Raw genomic sequence first — 18,489 nt, 5'->3', positions numbered from 1 at the left:
TGTCAGGAGCAGTAAATGGGGTAATATGGAATTTGTTAGCACCTCCAAAGAAGAAGGAACTGGTCTGTCGAAAGGAAATGGAGAAGAACATTGGTGGCAAATCGTTCCAGCCTGCATTTGGTGGGTAGTCTCTTCTTTATTTAATGTAAACATGATCTTTTGGAGGATACAGGGGATCGGTTGAAAAAGGACAGTCTTACTGCATCCTAGAAAAACCAATTTCATCCCTTTCTCGTGAAATTGTTTTAGCATCTCACTTCCTATATCTACATCGATCTTTAGACAGCTCAAGAAAACATTGATAACTGGCATACTAAGGCAAGCACAAGCTTAAACAGTTCCCAGGGGAAAAAAAATAGGATCTCTTATCCATGCAGGGTTCTCACCTAACAAGATAAAATGCAAGTGCAGTCTGCAGCTATCAAATGACATCATCAATCAATTAAAGCAAGATGTACGGACAAAGAGTATCAAGTAAAAAGAGCTCAAGCATTCATAGTCTAACTAAACACCCTCAAAGATAGGATGAGCTTTGTGAAAGAAACTTGACAAACTCTTCTTTCCTTATTTCAAAGTTGTTCTTAGCATTGGTCAGCAATGTTTGCTCTCTCTCTAGATCTTCCACACATCTTACCCTTTCCCACTTCAGCTCCTTCATCCGGATCTCAGTTTTAAAATAGCTTTCAGGTAGATATGACCTTCCACAACTCTTTGGAAATTTGATCTGTACTTCCCTTTACAAAAATAAACACGAGAAAGAAAGAATCCAAATGATTTAGAGATGTACAAACAAACAACAATACATCCAGTGTAATCTCACAAGTGGATCTGGGAGGGTGGAGTGTACGCATCCATGCCCCTACCTTGGAAAGGTATGGAGGATAATGATTCAATGATACAATCAACAAGAAAAATAAAGTGTGCTGTCAATTCAAATAAATCTAATTTATACACATACAAAATCAAATACATGTAATTTATAAGCGTAGGAATAGGATTAAAAACAACTCCCACGAGACATTGGATTAATATATAAGATATAAATAACTACCAGAAGTCATTCAGTGAATCTAAAATGTGTCGTAGACTCGGAACGTGATAAATCCTCAAGACTCCTCTCCCAGAAAATTATATTATAGATTATCTTTCCTGATTAACTTCTATAATGTGTTGCTGACTCTTACTTCCTTTAGATTAATGATTCATCAAAGATGCCAATGGTTTGTTAATCATTTTGAAATGAAAATGCATTACAAACAAATATAACAAAGGCTACCTTACAGAAGCTTCGCTGCAGATATAGTGAAAGAAATTGAAGAACATTCTTTCATGCACCATTCTATACAGCTTGATCGAGTAAGTTCGTGAAAGGTCGAACAACTGAACTCCACAAATGAACATGGTCACAAAATAACACCAGCTTCCCAGTTCAGGTGTACAGTTAGAGATTAAGTATATTACTTGATACTCAAAAATGAACAAGTTAAGAGGCAATCAATTCTTTAAAGTATCTTCACAAACAAGTTGAACTATGAAGGAAGAAAAATTTACGAATATAAACGCACTATTTAAGATAAACCTCTTTACCTTTTGCCTAGGGAAAATATACCACCACTCTTTATGATCCCACCATCCAATGATATGGCTCCATCACTTATACAAGGTAGTGCCTGCATCATGTCTGCCCTTGTTTTGTATACTTGCAAACGTGAGAAGAGTCTATAGAAGAGGGTCTCTCTCAGGCCATAACCAGTGCTTGTGACACAATATAAGTTCGCAGTGTCGATATTGATCATATTGACAGCAAAACCAAGAAAACCAGAAGGAGTTTCCTCATTGAGGTATCTTGGCTTCTTTATGTCAAGCCTCCTCTGAGGGTCATCAACAATAAATTTACCAGCGTATGGTCTAAAACAATAATTGAAAAAGGAAAAAGAAAAGAGAGTAAAGAAGTGCTAAAGAATATGAGTAGCATTTGCAAGAAGAGATCATCATAACCACAAACCTTAAGTCCTCAAGACAGATTACGAGATATCGGTCATCCAAAGGTCTCCCAATTGAAGCTCCAAGTCCATGAAAACCAGAACTTTTATTTATACGACCTTCCCTATCATATGTTTCCAGTGCTTTAACTCCATCACGGGTCTTGCAAACAACTGCTAACATGGCTCCTTGCCCAAGATAATCTGAGAGAGCCCTGGATTTCAGAGATTAAGATACAAATGTCATTTATAATACAGTGATTCTAAACAAAAATTGGTTAGTACAGTGAACTTCCATTATCTGCCTACTTTTTGGTAAATATATAGCACTAGGGCCTCACTCGACCCCAAAATATATCTCATGAGGGTAAGATTGCCCAAGCTTGTATATGCAAACCGCACATTCATTCCCCAACTAATGTGGGGCTCTAACCTACTCAAACACCCCTTTCACATCAAGGCTCAAATGGAACATGAACAGAAAGCCCAAACAGGGACTGCCCTCGCACTGATATCATGTAAGGATATGGCACTTGGGCCAAACTTAAACCCAAAATCTAGCTCATGAGGGGAGGATCATATACGCAAACGCACATCCATTCCCCAACCAACATGGGACTTTAACCCACTCTAACATTGTTAACGTCATGCTTCTTTCATCTTCAATCTCAAAATGAAAAGAACTATTCAGATACTAACTTCTACGTCATGACAAGACCTAGCTTTAAGCAAAGAGATGCTCATTTTCATACACAAAAGAGTCTCCACATGCTAAGGGGTTATTCCCAGGTCAATTGTACAAAGAAAAGGTCCAAAAGTATTTAACAACAATAGCAAAAACATACCTAGTGAGAGGATGAAAAGTGCAATAAGAATATTATTATTAATGATAATAATAATAATGTACTTAGTACGACCTAAGAAAGTGAGAAAACGTTCAACTACCAACTAACCTTCTACCCTAATCTGCGACCTCCATACCCTAATCTCTTGAACAGGGACTAGCATAAAAAGTGGACTCATATAAAGCTCATTTCTTTTTTCTTCTTTGTCTATTTTATTGTAGAAAACGTCAGCAATTACTAGATGCTATGTGAAACTAACCTGCTGAGATTGTCGTCGTCAACCTTCCCAAGCAAAGCAACAATTCCTATTATGTCCTTCATAAATGGAATATTAGTAATCTGAGCTCCAGTACGCTTTTGCAGCTGGACACAGATGGCAGCTGCAGATTTATCAAAACTAAAGATTTGTTCAATTGTTTCCTCCTCATTCTGCCCATTGGAAGATTCCTTATTTTCAGAATCAGTTCCACTTGCTGAATAAGTCTTGGCGAGAGCAGCTACAATACCCCACAAGCACAAGGCATTAAAATTGAGAAACAGTGAAAAGTCATATGACAAAAGGGAAAGAAAAAAGTTAAAAGTGAATGCTATAGTCTACACTGTGTGCTTTTAATTAGGCAATACACAAAATTAAACCCATAAGCTCATTGAAACAAGTTGATGGCTGATACTCTGCACGACAGGTAATCACGAAATCTTACAATGGGTGATTTTACAGCACACCTAATTAAATTGAAAAGAATGAAACAATACCTTCTAAATCCAAAATTGAATCATCCAACCTGTTCTTCTGACCCTCTAAGAATTTGATGTTATCATCATGGTGTTTAATTTGAAGACCCGTCTCCTTAATTGCATCCTCAAGTTTCTGCAGTAATTAAATGATGCAGTCATGATTATTGATCCATTTATTTCACAATATATTATTATGTTATTATCATCTCAAATAAAGGACGCTAGTAGATATATCTTCCTATCATCAAGACTATTGTGTACATTGCATTGCATATATGAATGACAAAATAAAATAATCTAGGCAAATATCTTTGAAAATCATACCACCTTGGAATGGCAGCTAACAGCCTCAGCAGTTCTATTTTGCATTATGTCCCGATTGCCAGCAAAAGTAAAGGAACTAATCTGACCTCCTTGATTGAGCGATGGATCATGCATAAGCGGTGCCTCAGGAACGATTCGTAGCTGGAAAAGTAATGTAAAAACATCAGTTTGTTAGAGTTGCTTATTAAGAAAAAGTTCAACAAGTGTCTAGTATAAGGTCCTAGAGTGCACACCACATCTACAGTGAACAAGTAATACTAATGCGCAAATCATACATGCCATTTTTTCTATCTTTGTTTCATTAAGGAGGAACATAAAATATACTTTCCTTCTGAAAATACAAATGAAGGTTGAACATTCAGATTTCCACAACAGGATACCAAAGTTTCTTCAGGAAATATAATACATAGATGGAACAGCCCTCATTTTTAGTAAATGTAGAACATGCGACCAACTACAGGGCAATCGAAAACAAACTTGACAATTTCAGTTACTAGTTGAAATACAGGCATCAACATTAACTAATGGAAGTGCTTTGAAGCTAAGTCCCTTAACTTTGTAGATATAAAATAAAAATTGGTAAAGGGGAGCCGCAAAGGGATTGATATTATTGAGTTTTGAGAGAAAAAAACTACTCACAAGTGCATTCTCAAACTGATCATCAATCTGCTTTTTGTCCATGAGCTTTTTGGCCAACTTCTTCTTGTACTTGGCTTCATTCCTAAGCTCTTCCTGTATTCGATCTTGAAGTTGATTTTGTTCCAGCTTCAACTCTTCGATTCTCTTCAATCTTTCTACTTTCTCAGGTGAGAGGAGTAACTGTCTTTCCAGACAGATGACTGGAAATAGAATATATGGATCCCTGAAGAAGATAAACACAGACATTAATCATTCAAGGCCCAAGGATGTCATGCAAAATCTACTCATAAATGGTAGAGAAGTAGGAAAAGAAAGTACATACTCAGATCCAACAGATGCAGATACAACTCCATTTCCTCTCATCATTCCACCATCCAGGGAAACCGCACCATCTTCTGTGCAGGAACTTGCCATGTAAAGGTGCTCACTAGACTTGTAGACTTGAAGCTTACCAAGCAGATGATAAAATAATGTCTCTCGGAGACCATGACCTGAAGCAGTTCTAAACTGCAAATATTTTTCAGGAAGGAATATCATGTTAACTGCGTAGCCCAAAAAGCCTGGGGGAGTTTCTCTGTTTGATAAAGTAGGCTGTGGAATAGCAAGTTCTCTTTGGGGATCACTGCTGACGCCTTGCTTATATGGCCTGAAATAAAAAAGCTAGGACTTTACACATTGTTTCTTTTTTCAGAGAGCACTGACCAGACATGGTTGAAACATGATTTGTCAACTGGATCGAGAAACCAAAAATCCTAACAATTGATATCATTTAGTATGAAGTAAACCAGAGAAAGAAAGGTTTTTACTGTATATCCTCAAGGCATATAACCACATATAGACCCTTGATGGAAATTCCAAGCTTAGCTGCTAATATGTCAAGAACACTGGCGCAATTCACATTTCCATCCATTTGATTAATTTCAAGAGCTCTGGCAGTTGCACGGGATTTGCATACTACAGCAAGCATCTGATCTTCTCCAAGATATGTCGAAAGCATGCTAAGGGAAGAAAACACACTCAGTTGCAACCATATAGACAAGGAAGTTCTTATACTTCATTTTAAAGAAAAGGATACCAGCACCAACCTGCTAAGCTTGTGGGTCCGAACCTCTCCAAGAAGTGCAACCATGCCAAGTATGTCATGAGCATATTCGAGATAAAGCTGTTCAGGTTTTGGTGATCTGAGAAGCTTGTATATAACAGCAGCTGCACTGTCCGCCTTTCCTTCTATCTTCTCCATAATCATGTCTTTATCATAGACCAAGTCGTGAAAAGAATCAAGACCAATACAAGCTGCATCCATGACCATTTTCATGTTACAATTTCTAAGATGCATTTAATGTCTGTTGCTAATTAGGTATCACTCTTCAACAAGTAACCACATGATCTCTTTCAATTTAACAGATTGTTAAATTGCAAGACTGGTTATAGCACCAGGAGCAGAAAGTAAGGAGAAGTTCGGGGAGAACTCCAGAGACATAAGGAACAGAAAAGAAATGTCATCAGGAATACATTTAAATCATCCAAACTGAAGTAACAGAAACTTGCAAGAGTTGCACCATATTAATTTGTAGAGAAACTGAAAGCAAGCAAATATATCAGAACATATAACAGATATGGAATCTCCGCAAATAGTAATCTTTAGGTTTGAAGGTACAAGGTTTAATATCCGCAAATAGCACCACTGCCTTTTGCATGCGTCCCTGGAATTTGCAAAATGTTAAACATAAAGAAGAGATAATAAGTTAAGAGATGGTTACATGATGCACATAACATTGTTTTTTGATTTCATGTGTCAATTAAAAAATTTCGGACTACATAAAGCCAAACCATTGCAGCAACACAGTAGCATGACAGAATCAGCTGAATTAATACCTCCCAAGTTGGACATCTCAAGTTCAATATTTGATTGCTTAATATTGAGTGATGCCACGTTTGCATCACATTGTCTGATGCATAGGCCATATCTGCAAATATCATCTCCAAGTTTCTGTCGATAAACGCACTCAAGCTTAGTGACAGTATACATAGCAATAAATGCAGCAATTAGAGATAGCGAACAAGCCAAAAAATTTGTAAAGGGGAGCCGCAGGGATTGATATTATTGTGTTTGGAAAGAAAAACTACTCACAAGTGCACCCTCGTTTGAAGGGCACGGGCAACATAAATATAAAGTGAAAAATGAAATAATAGTATGACTTTCTTGTAAGCTTGCTAATTGTACAGTTCTATAGCATCAAGTATCAATACACTTATCTTTTACCAATCAAAAAGTAATAGTAGAACTTTCAGGATTCTAGCGACCGCGATAGTACCACGCGCCAATTCATGAGCCTGTTCCAGCTAGTTTTCGGGTGACTTGACTCGTGATTTAGAGACAATTCATACATTTTATACCAAATTTTGAGCACTTTTTGGTGACAATTGCACTATTTCCGATTGATATAAGTTTTCCAATTTCACTTTTGCCAAAGGATATACCCAAATATTTGGGTTGGATTAGAATGATAATGTCTCATCCCGGTTTAAAATAGCATATATCTTCCTTTTTCTATCTATGGTTGTCATTCGTCATTGTCCTTTTCTTGTGAGTCAACAAGATAGTTTATGACTTCCCCTCTAATAATCATTGGATACAGTTGTTCGTATTTTGTGATATATAAAGTGAGTTTCAGGTATATGACTACTCTTTGATGATCGTGACCATAAGCATATATATAGACGTTGATTGGGCAAGATCACCCTCTGATAGACGTTCCAGGTTTGGAATTTGTGTTTTAGTAGGAGGTACTTTGGTATCCTTTAAGTGTAAGATGCAAAGTGTGGTCGCTCAATCAAGTACAGAGGAGTACCATATCGAGCAATGGTTGCAGCAACTTGTGAGCTAGTTTTAATTAATTAGTTGTTTAGAGAATTAAAATGATCAAATAGAATTTGAGGGTCGATATACCCTTGGCGAGAAAGGAACTTGAGGATTTTATAACAAACCTTTCTGTTAAAGAAAAAGCATTTCACGGTTTCACCTCACCCACCCGTTTTTGCTTTGTAAAATTTCCATTTTTACTAGATCCTAACATCCTCCTTCCTACCTAGTCATGGTATATATTGATACAGTTGGATATCATAAAAATCTCTAACTAAAACCCTAGATTCTCAGATACCATAAACTAACAGCTAAAGGACATCTAATTGACGAAGAATTCTATCAGAGAACCTGCACTTCTTTATCGATGTCCATTAGCATTAATTAAAGTATTTTTATGATTTATATATCTTATCCTGAAACTTGATTGAAAGAACGAGCAATTTCAATTTAGCAGAAAAGTCATTCAGTTGACTAAACAATTGAAGGTAAAACAGAGGGGGCAAAAGAGAGAAAGGAGAACCTGCACCTTCTCATTGTCTATGGACATTTTTTGTTGTTCGTCTTCCATCGTTGAATTACCGGAGATTTCGAGAAGAGCGAGACGGCGCCGTTGAGGGGAAGAGTGGGGAAGAACAATTTTGATATCAAAGTGAATATAGGGTTTTTTGGTGTGAAGGCGTTTTGGCATTTGTTTGGTGCATAGAATCTCAATTCTCAAGTAACTCACACTTGACAAGTGTACAATTTTTTCAATGTTTTTGCTAAAAAACAATAAATATAATATAAAAGTAATTTTATCTACACTAAAAGTATAGTCAAGTATTTATTCACATGAAAATACTTTAAATTTAGTGATACAGGTAACAAAAATTGTTTTCAATAAAATAATTGTATGTATATATAATATATTGGACAAATAATATAGACTCGCGTATAAGTGATGTATAACTATATATTAGATATTATACAATAAAGTATATATTGTACATTGATTTTTATTCCATCTCAACCTCTCAATGTATTGATTCGTTTAATATGTCATTCATTTTTGCGGCAAATCCAACTCATGATTTTTTTTTGTTAATTATGCAAGATATGAAAAGTATTAAATCATGATTTGGCAAAATTTTGTCGAAATATTTTCATGCTAATTAGTAATTTGTGTATATTTCATTGATAGACATTCATTATTTCAAGAAGCTAGCTATCACTAAATAAGTAAAACTATCATTGTTTTTACCTGTTCTGTACTGCACAACAAGAGTTGAGTTCTATGGATTAATTTATTGACAAATTCTTTATAGCCACCTAGATGATCCGTGGAATTTTTTACAAGATGTAAAAAGATACAAATTCGAAAGAATTAAAGAAATCATGTGAAAGAGGAACGGGGGGAGAAAATAAGGTTATTATATATTATGATAATGAACTAGTAGTTGGGCTAAATTTGATTCATTCAATAATCGAATAGTCATTTTGAGTAGTAAACTAATAATTTGACCAATTTGATTAGTAAAATAATCGAATAATCAATTCTTTTTATTTTTCCTTTATTCAAGTCTGGAGGTTAAAAAAATAGCAAAGTATGACCCATTTAATTCTTTTTATATTCACTTTGCTGTCAAAACTGTTGTTTTCTATTCTTCCCCTCAAAGGCGCCAGTCTCACTTTTCTAGAAATCTCCGGCGATTCAACGATGGACGGCAAACGGAAAATGTCAATGGACAATGAGAAGGTGCAGGTTCTCCCTTTCCCTCTTTTATTCCCTCTGTTTTACCTTCAATTATTTAGTGAATTAAATGACTTTTCTACTCAATTGAAGATGCTCATTCTGTCACTAGAGTTCCAGGATAACAGATATAAACATAAAAAAATATTTAATTATTGTTAATGGGCACCGATAAAGCCGTCATGCATGTGCTCTGATACAATTCTTCGTCAATTTCGATGTTCCTTTGGCTACTAGTTTATGGTATCAGAGAGTGTAAGGTCTTAGTTAAAGATTTTTATGATATCCAACTGTATCAATATATATCATGATTAGGGAGGAAGTAGGATGTTAGGATTTAGTGGAAATGAAAATTTTACAAAGAAAGAGCGGGGTGGGTAAAAACCGTGAAATGCTTTTTATTTAATGCAACGGTCTGTCATAAAATCGACCACTTCCTTTCTCACCAGGGATATATCGATTTTTCAAAGTTTTAGTGCTCTAATCCAAACTAGCTCACGAGTTGCTACAACCATTGCTCGATAATGTATTTCTGACCTATCACAATATAACTGGTTTAAGACCAATCAAGGTTTATTGGGTTTGGTATGGTTCCTTTATACATTTATTTTTGGGGCTTAGCTAAAATTAGAAAAAGTAGATATTTTCAAAGAGGTCTGAGCCAAATAGGAGTTACTCTAGCTGGACCATCTATTGCGCTATGTAACTTGTATACTTTTTTGTGTGCACATAGACGCACAAAAGTTTTTTAATTTTTGCACAGTTATTTATTCAAGAAGATTTGCTAGGTGTATTGAAGAGGACAAGAAACAGGAAAATACAAACTCACCTTAAATTTCATGGTATATTTGTCATGTGTAATATATTGGTCATAACTGCATTCTGTAATATATTGGTCATAATTGCATTCGGATGAAATAGCTCTGCCGCCTGAATTTAACTTCATCTCTATCTCTGTCTGCGGCTTGAATGGTATACGATTGCAGAATCTATCACGGCATGCAACACTGAAAACCTCTGGAAAACAAGAACCAACCCTGCCAAATATACACATTTGGACAAAATCAAACATAACTTTGACAAGAATGAGCAAGACTTACATATAAACAGGTGAATGAAAAAGTCAGTCACATTTTGTTGAGTTAATGCAGGTGACTAATTACTTTCTCGTTCCTTCTGATATCTCCTTATAATTTCAAGCTTAAGAATTGTAATACAGAACATCAAAAGTATCCCAAGTATATATAACAATCTTATGACTCGGCGATGGAAATCTTTTCATTTTGCACAACTTATATAAGAAGTTACTTTAGACTTGAGAGCCCCACCTTACACCGTGTGTACTCTTCCCATCACTTACAAGTTCCCAACTATTAGGCTCAGACAATGCTTTCACGCGCACTTCCTTTACAGAAATTGTACAACTTTCTATCTGAAAAGAAGAGATCCAACCGCAAGGAAAATCAAGTGAAATACATTATTCCGTATATATTAAATGGAGATCTGCAGATCATATAACTTACAAGAGAAAATCGAAATAGATAAATGCCTGCTGTCTGAAAAGGTTTTGGTGACTTCTTCTTCAGGGGAACATATATAGACCATGAAATCCTTCAAGCGATGAAGGATTCAATTGCCCAGAGTAAATATGTTGTTCTTTCACATTCTCATCTGCTTTAAATTTGATCTCTAGAGTCATCGCAAAATTTTCTTTCATGATGTATTTCTGATCCAAATTTTTGGATACAGTAGCAGAAGTAAAAGAAGCTGGACAAACAACTGCAGTAATCTCCTCTGGAGGTTCATGTCCAGCATCAACATCCTGAGGTAGCGCCTGCAATTGCAACCAAATGAAGCTATTCAATAAAAACATATTAATGTGGTACAATCTAAGATTATACACAGCTGAAATCTGATCAATTCGAAGATATTCAAAGTATTAAGCACAGAAAACTTGGAACGAAATGGAGAAATATGTTCCACTTGATACACACACACAACAATTTCTACCAGGCTGAATTAGTTGAAACCCTGTAGGCCTGTTCACGTTCATTTTGATAAGTGAAATGACTACATTATCTGACTTGGATCCCAATTAAGTGGATGTAGTAAACGAATCTACAGAGTATGATATTCAAGGTTATAGTGGGTGACTCTTAGATGGATTGGACAACTGTGGATTATGCTGGGGGCAATAAAGGACGTTTTGTTCAGTGGGACATTGTATTAGCTTTCTTATATACAGGAGTACTATTAAACAAGTGGTTAGAAGAAGCAAGCTGCTTTGTTAACTAAACCCCTCAATGTCCAATTCCAGACATTGCTCGGCGTCCAATATATCAATTGATGATGGTGTGGTTTTCTCTTGGTGTTTCAAAATTTGGTTCTCCCATACTGTATTATCAACAGATAAGCACTCAAAAGATGACATTAATTCTTCAGAAAAGATAGATATGTAGAGAGAGAGAGACACACACACATAATAAGAGCAACAGAGATGACCTCATTGCATATATAGTTGTGGGATATCATTTCAACAGTGCACAGCAAACCATAAGTCATGACCATTCACTTTATTTGAAGGCTTGTTGCCAAAGTTCCTTAATGCAATGGTGAAAAGATGGTGATGTGCTAAGTCAGTCTGGGAAAATACATACAGAAGATTTCATGAGATTAAAAAATACCTATGGTTGTCCGCAAGGTTGTCCTAGATATGTAGACGTAGGTGAACGAGAAAGTTGCTAAAACAAACGGGATCGGAGGATCGACCCGTTCAGATAATTCCGAAGAAAGACTGTTGGCAGCAGGACAATACCAAATGCACGTCGCTGAGTATGAACTTTAAATTTTTGGTGGTGTAAAAAAAATCAGACCAAAGATGATTGGCATTAGAAATTTTTTGACTTCCTAAGGAACTATATTACTTGCATATTTAGAATTTCCACATAGTTAGTTCCTGCCTTGATACATCGACATGTGTATAAAAATTCTCATTTTGCATTCCGAGAAATGTGTTTCTATATGTACACGTGCTGACGTGCAATTAAATCCTCGGTCAAGTCGTCAGAATGCATTTAAGAAAGTTGTCTTGTACCTTTGACAGTGTTCGGTTGAAACCAGCATCGGTCTCTACAAGCAGAATATTGCTCAGTGATGCTTGGAAAAATGACAAAGCAATTGCATATTCATTAATAAGAGAGCACTTGTTTTGTACAAATGGTTTTATACCTATGAAGCATTTTACTCTAAAGCAGCATCTCTTCAGGACTTCAGCCCTATCACTTTTTCTTAGCTTTGGTTCCATAAAAGGAAGCCAAGACTGAAAGAAACAAAGCAGAAAATATAGTTGACATTTTTTAAGCTTGGGGGCATAATAAAAATAAGGAGAAAAAGCTAAAGATTGGGCAACAAGACAAAGGCGAGTAGTTCATATAGAATATCAATATACACGTAAATTACAGGCACGCATGTTCTTTCTTTCAAAGTTTGGAGATATATTATCATTAAGGTATTCTTTGGCAGACTGTAGTGATGGAATACAAGACTGGTTAATTATAATTTGTAAACTATGAATAACAGAAAGATTCTGATCTTACCTAACGAGCATCTGGAAGTAGACGACCCAACCGACGGACAGAAACATGGCTGAAAGTTTCAAAATTCTCGGTAATTCGATACCCATCTGCCTCTAGCTTTTCCAATATCACCTCAATACACTCTTTACCCTGCAATTAAAAGCATGCAACATCCTTCGAAATGTTTCAAGAGCAGACTCTTCTTTTTCTTATAAGTGTAGTACGACATCAAAAAGAAATTTCAAGGTTCAATGACACATAACAGAACTATACAATATAGTTTTATCTGCACCACCGGAAAATAAACACACCTCAGGCGAGCATGTGCCTCGAAGGAGGATTTTGTTCCTGAGAAAATTGATCTCAGACTATATAATGCATAGACTACGATAACAGGATTTGAGAAAAACACTTGGCAGGTGTTTGTGGTGACAAATGATGCACATGTTACCTGAACATACTTTCAAACCACTGCTATCCTTTACGTGAAAGCTAAGTTGCATTACAAACTCTGGACCATTGCAGGACAGTAAGTTTGTGGTTGCCACCTCTCCACCTTCAATTTCTGCTAAATTAGTGCCATTGACCTCGTAGTTCATCTTCCAAGGGGTCTCTAACATTTCCATCAGTCTAAATGAAAGAAAATATAAACGTAAGAAGAATAAGATAAAGAGATAGAACTGATACTAGCAAAGGAAGCAAATGATAAGAAGAGAGTAATATTAAACACATCCATTGAGGAACTCGATGTGATGAATTATAGGAAAAAGAAGCTCCACATTAATTTTAAAGATAAGACAGTTTGATGCAATCAGGCTCAGGAAGTAACATGCTGACTTTTCATCTACAAAAGCGAAGATCATGTATGTAATAGGTATACTAAAGTCCAGGGGGAGATTTAAGATGATTCTCAACAAATAGCAATCAATCGTCTGATACTGATTGGTATCTCCTGGTTTTCCTCCAAAATTATAAAGGAGTTCCTGAAGTGTGTGGCGTCTGTTTGCCTTTATAAAGACATCAACTGCAGGGATCAATAAAATTAATCAACTGCAGGGATTACTAAAATTATCCCTGAGTTATAAAAACATACAGACACTGTACCTGCGAAATTTTAGTAGCTCTGTTGGTTGGCTATCTAAACGTTGACATTGTTGGCTAGCAAGAGAAAGTATCTATTAGGATATCAATCATATCAAGCTAAATGTTAGGATGGGAAATGAACACAAAATTGACTTCATAGCAAGTCAGTGCAAAAATCTACTGTATAGGAAGATGATACTAAAGAACTTCAACAATCAAAAGATCAGCAAGAGTCCAGAAGAATATTTTACTTTAGTGAAGCTACCATCAACTGAGTCTCGTAGTTCATGCACCTCTCTTAACGCATTACAAAGAGGATAGTAGAGTAATTAAGAATCTTTCAGATTATAATTTTTGGGTGGAACATGAGACATTCTGAGAGGTAGTCAGACAGAATTGGTCAGGGAACTTTAGTCCAGACCGTATGGTTATTGTACATAATAATTTGAAGAAGGTCTGCAAGGCATTGTCTAAAAGGAGTAGCAACTCATATGGTGACACACTCAAACAGATAGCAAACTTTAGAAGTAGTAGTTCAGGTCATGAGCTGGAATTTGAACAAAATCCTACCCATGGAAACAGGAAGAGGCTACAAAAATGTACAAGCTGAACTGATAAAATTCTATGATATGGTGGAAAAGTTTTGAAAGCAAAAAGCTGGAATGCAGTGGTTTCAAAATGGTGAATAGGAACAACCAGTTCTTTCATTCTCATGTAACTGATAAGAGAAATAAACTACTACTCAAGAAGATTAAAGATCCTAATGAGAACTTGCTGGATAAGGAGGAGGATATCGTGCAGGAGGCTATAACATTTTACACAGATCAATTGTTGAGGATCACATTCCAACAAACTTTGAGATGATACTGAATCATATACCTCAACTGATTAATGCAGAACTGAATAATTAGATTCATGAAATTCCAGAGATAGAAGATGTGAAGAGTTGTTTTAAGTCTAAATGTAGATAGTTCAGGTGGTCCACATGGTTTCACTGCAAGCTCTACCGATACTGTTCGGACATAATTGAAACACATGTGCTCACATCGATGCATTTTTTCTTCTGAGACATAAATTACCGGGACATGTCACTGTCACATGCATAAATCTGGTGTTATTGCCCAGAATGGATATTGTGACCTTTTCAGATCAGTTTGAGCAACCTCACTCACATGAAAGATTTTCTCCAAGACCATACGTGAAAGACTGGTATACCTACTGCCAACAATCATCTCTCCAGCAAGCAGGTTTTATGGAAGGAAGAAGCATAGTTGAGAATATATTATTAGTACAAGAAATTGTGCATGATATTAAGATAAAGGGTAACCCAGCAGTGATACACTGGACATGACAAAGCATATGATTGAGTTTTATGGGTTTTTTTTCTGTTTTTTTTTTTCAAAGGTAACAACTTGTATTCTATTCCAAAACAAAAATAAGAACCTCCACAACAAGTTACAGGTTCCTAATTACAAGTGTGGAGAGTTGTGGAGAGTACCAAGAAGATCTTTAATCCTATAGCAAAATTTACAAGGAACCTAAAAATGGGTTTTGGAGATTTGCTAATTGACGTGGTATACAGAAAAATCTCTAACAATAGGTATTTTATTCTAATGAATGGTAAGCCACAGGGTTACTTTAAATCTACTAGGGAAGTGAAGCAACTTTATTTATCATAGCTGCTAAATGCATGTCAAGAGCCTTCAACGCCTTACACAAGGATGAGAAGTTCAGAGGATTTGGAATGCCAAAAAGGAGCCCAAGATAAACCTCTTTGTGAGCATTTTGTGACAGTATTATGTGAGGTTATTCTATCTTCTAGATCTTTCTGAGATTATTTGAGGCATGAACCATCGAATTAAACACTAAATCAAGCAATAGTTTTCTCTCTTTATCGTTCCTAGTTTCAGAAACATTTAATTTGTATCCTATTCTGTTCTTCTTTGTTTCTCTTTTTGCTAATCATTTTGTTACAGTGTACAATGAAACTATAAAAATATTTTTGCAGTACGAGAAAATATGTCAAATTAATCGAATTAAGAAAATAATTTTTTTCTATTTATATGAGTATGTTTATTGTGATTTTTAAATATTAAGAGTTGTGAACCTGTCTCAAACTAACTATTAACTAGTACCATTCTATGAATATTAGAAGTGTATCAAATATTTTGAATTTGAGCACTTAACCTATGTATGGACTTCAAATCAATTTTGATTTTATATTTCATTTTTAATTAGTTTCAACTATCATATAACATATTATGTTTATTCAAGGAAAATGAAGCTATGTTTACAGGGATGGTATTAAGAGAAAGAACCCGCAACCTGCCTGGCACCTGCATTATTTCTTTTCAAAAGAGTTCCAAACGCCCCGTCCCGGCCTACCCCACATAAAGTCAAACCAACCCCACCCTGCATTAGACAAAACCCGCTCCACCCAGTTGCCATCCCTACCTAGTGAAGTCATCAGCTTTACTTCTTCCTGAGGCTTCCCAGACCCTGGATCCTCACACAAGGATATTTTAACTCATTTTAATTTTCAGTGCATGAAAAGAAAAAGATCACTTGCTCTAAAAAGGAAAGAGAAGCTAAATATTGAAAAGGCTTGAGGATCGATAAAGCCGGGCGATAAAGGAACTGGTGGTGGATCTTATTAGAGATCTTTTCTTTAAAGGAAAAGCATAACACAGTTTCACCTCACCGCTCTTGCTTTGTAAAATTTCCATTTCCACTAGATCCTAACATACTCCTTCCTACGTAATCATGATGTATATGTATATACAGTTGATTATCATATAAATCTCTAACTAGAACCCTAAATTCCCTGATACCTTAAACTAACAGTCAAATGAGCATCGAAGTTGACAAAGAATATCATCAGAACAGCTGCATGAAGGCTTAATCGGTTCCCATTAGCATTCATAAGTGTTTCTATGGTTTATATCACTTATCCTAAAACTCAATTGACAGAATAAGAATTTCAATTGAGTACAAAACTCAGTTAATTCACTAAACAAGCAAGGTAAAAACATAAGAGGAGGGAAGAGGGAAAGAGAGAACCTGAACCTTCTCATTGTCTATGGACATTCTCCGTTGGCCGCCGTCCATTGTTGGGTCGCCGGAGATTCCGAGAAGAGTGAGAGTATCGCCGTTAAGGGGGGAAGAGTGGAGGAGTTCTGACAGAAAAGTGAATATAGGGCTTCGGAAATGTAGGCGTTTTGGCATTTATTTGGTCAGAAAACTAATAACTCACACTCTACACGTGTTCAAAATTTTCAATATTTTTATTAGTATTTGATTATTATTATTATTCTAGAAGCATCAAAAGTAGCAAAATACGACTCGTACATTCGCTTATATTTGATTTAATTATTGATATGCTTATTTATTAGTTAGTTTATTTTAGTCCATCATAATTTAGATCTATATTTCGGTCAGATTAATTCATAATACAAGTTTTAAAAATAATTTTTCAATCCCTTAGTTGGATGTTTAAAAATTGTATAACGTTTTATAACTTGAGAGGAAGGATGATATGATATTTGTGATGATTGAATATATTTTAGGTTAGTTCTTTTCGTTTTAAAAGTTAGATCAAAATAACTATTTGAAATTAATGAGGTCAAATTCTAGTTTTGATGATTTCGCTAGGTTTGAATTATAACTTATGACTCGTATAAAAAATTCACACGATTTCCAAGAGGTTCGGGGAAGATTTGGACCCTTTAGCATTATTCTAGTCTTTTTATAAGTTTAGAGTGGACCACGTTAACATTTTTGTAAAATAATTTTCGAATGGTAATTTGATGATTCAAACATGCCCGGAATGTGTTTTATCATCGAGTTGCACATTAATTCATATTCAAGAGGTCTCAAACGAATTTGGATATTTATTGTGCTAATTTACTTGTATCTAAAATTGTTGATTTTTTTTTGTGCAGATCAAATCGTACTTCGTATTTGTGAAGCTTTGGTCATATTTGCGTAGAAGAATTTTTCAGAGCGCTCACGAAGAAGAGTTAATGGACCATGTCACATTATTCATCACATTTAGAGGGATATGATTGCTTTTGAGAGAGTCTAGGTCGGTTCGTTGGTTCACACTCACGAAAAATGCTTGGTATTCAGAAAAACAAAAATGTATTGTCAAATTTGGACATTTTATGTTTATTTGGGAGTTTTTTAGCTCAAAATGGAGAGATTTTAAAGTTTTTTTGAAACATCACTGTGCTTGTAAGATTATAGTTCCCTTTTGGTGATTTTTCGTTGATATATCACTGATTTTATCGTTTGAATCATGTATGAACATTAAGAGTTGGAAGTTTTTTTTACATGTAATGTGAAATTTCTTTTTTATGATTTGAGAGTCGATTTAAACTTTGTTTTCGATAAACCTTCTAATTTGAGTTCATTATCTTATGAGTAAATTTATTTTGAAGGAAAATTTTACGGAAAAGGATCTAAAATACCCTTAAAGTATTGGAAATGGTACAAAATTACCCTCCATCCACCTATTGGCTCCAAAATACCATTCCCACCCACCTATTGGGTCCAAAATACCCCTGTCATCCACCTTTTGGTTCAAAATTGACCACTTATTTAACGGTTTTATATTTAAACTATTTAAATATTTTTTAAAATACGTGGCGCTCAACTATTTGTTATAGTTAAACTTATAAGTATAATTTATAAATCAATCCACTACCCACCC

At 35.4% G+C, this 18,489-nt stretch overlaps 1 pseudogene; it reads right to left on the bottom strand.

Annotated features, from left to right (window-relative positions):
- Window positions 1-314: 314 nt before the first annotated feature.
- On the bottom strand, window positions 315-17,052 carry LOC107014995 (annotated as a pseudogene).
- Window positions 17,053-18,489: the final 1,437 nt, after the last annotated feature.

This window comes from Solanum pennellii, chromosome 3 (assembly GCF_001406875.1).
Source record: "Solanum pennellii chromosome 3, SPENNV200".
In the NCBI taxonomy this organism is placed as follows: Eukaryota; Viridiplantae; Streptophyta; class Magnoliopsida; order Solanales; family Solanaceae; genus Solanum; species Solanum pennellii.
This window is presented reverse-complemented; position numbering and strand designations above follow the sequence as displayed.